The sequence below is a fragment of the Gavialis gangeticus genome, unplaced genomic scaffold (assembly GCF_001723915.1).
Source record: "Gavialis gangeticus isolate Ggan-Ray unplaced genomic scaffold, GavGan_comp1, whole genome shotgun sequence".
NCBI classification, from domain to species: Eukaryota; Metazoa; Chordata; order Crocodylia; family Gavialidae; genus Gavialis; species Gavialis gangeticus.
In genome coordinates this window covers 197037411-197038728 of record NW_017728992.1, presented here as the reverse complement: position 1 = coordinate 197038728, position 1318 = coordinate 197037411, and the positions used below count along the sequence as shown (strand labels likewise).

The following is a 1318-nucleotide window of genomic DNA, read 5'->3' as shown; positions in this document are numbered from 1 at the left end:
AAGTGCTTCCTTTTCTCTTTTTTTCACATTTAAATTGCAAGTTTTTAGGGTCAGTGAATATCTCTTCCTATTTACTCATACAGCGCCTTGTAAAATGGACTCTGACTTCTTCTAAGGATTCTAGGAGCTGTTGCAATACAAATAATATCTATAACATCACATAGGTGTGTGAAAGATGTGGCAAAGGTCTCCGTTTCTACAGAATGCTTTCCTGGAGGAAGCACTGCAACTGCTTCAAGCTGCTGGACCTCACCAGCTTTACCATGGCTTCTTTCAGTGAGGAAAGTATCAATGAACATGCCTGCTTCAGCCTGGTCCTTCAGGCACTGTGACACATGGGCCAGGTACAGACATTACACCTTTACCAGTCTAAGTGATTGGAAACCCGCTTAAACCTGTAACAGAACAGAAGTTCAGGGGACATAGACTGCTCGAAACCTGATCTAAGACGGACCTGGATCTATGTGGAATCAGAATGAACCGATTTAGGTTTGAGCGGTGCATTGAACTTCAGTACCAGTTGCCCTACCGAATCAAGTTAGGTCCCTGTCTGCCTGCATCCCATGCTTTCCCATGCCCGGCAGCACAGGTGGGCTCCATGTGGCTGCTCCCAAGCACAGGGGCTCTCCTGGGCTCTGTGTCTGGTGCTGCATGACCGGGTGCAGGGACATGGCCTGGAGACACAGGCGCCCAGGTGCTGAGGCTTATGAATGGGAAAACAAATGCCTCCCTTCCCCAATTCTGCCACCTGCCTCTGTGGCTCTCAGGTGCCTGCGGATGACAGGTAGTATGGCAGAGGGTTTGGGGGCATGATCACTTTTGACTGGCAACCAGTCAGGGGTGTCCTGGGCACTCGTCTGCACTCAGCAATCTCTGGCAGCCTGGGAAGCCTGCAGGGCATGCCTGGAGGCCTGCAGCAGTGCCCCCAACCTGCTGGTCTAGGCCTACACAGGCAGCCTGCATGACCCCTCATCAAAGGGCAAATGTGTCTGTTCACTACGGATCTAAACTATGCCACTTACAGAAAACTGCATGATGCTGATTCTTCCTTGGGCTTTTTGAATGTCTATGGCTAGCCAGGAGGTCCTTCTTGCTTTAGGGGTGGCATGGGACTCAACCAACCAATGTTGCTAAGGATCATAACTGGGCAGGAGACACCTAGAAATACATGGGGAGGGGCCAAGCACCCCTCTGCCCTGCTCTGTAAACACCACCCAGCTCCGTGCTTCCCCAAGACTCAAATTCCACCTACTGCTGTTTATTGTGTCTTAGCTCGAAACAAGAAAGCTGAAGACAAAAGGATGCTGGCAGGAGCTGA

The 1318-nt window shown here is 50.6% G+C and overlaps 1 long non-coding RNA gene across 1 annotated transcript in view; it reads left to right on the top strand.

Annotated features, from left to right (window-relative positions):
• The window catches only part of LOC109299949, a 16304-nt gene extending 15313 nt beyond the window's left edge, over nt 1-991 (top strand). Inside the window, exon 3 of the long non-coding RNA XR_002098067.1 lies at nt 979-991. This is a non-coding gene — a long non-coding RNA (uncharacterized LOC109299949). The remainder of the gene's footprint in view (nt 1-978) is intronic.
• Nucleotides 992-1318: the final 327 nt, after the last annotated feature.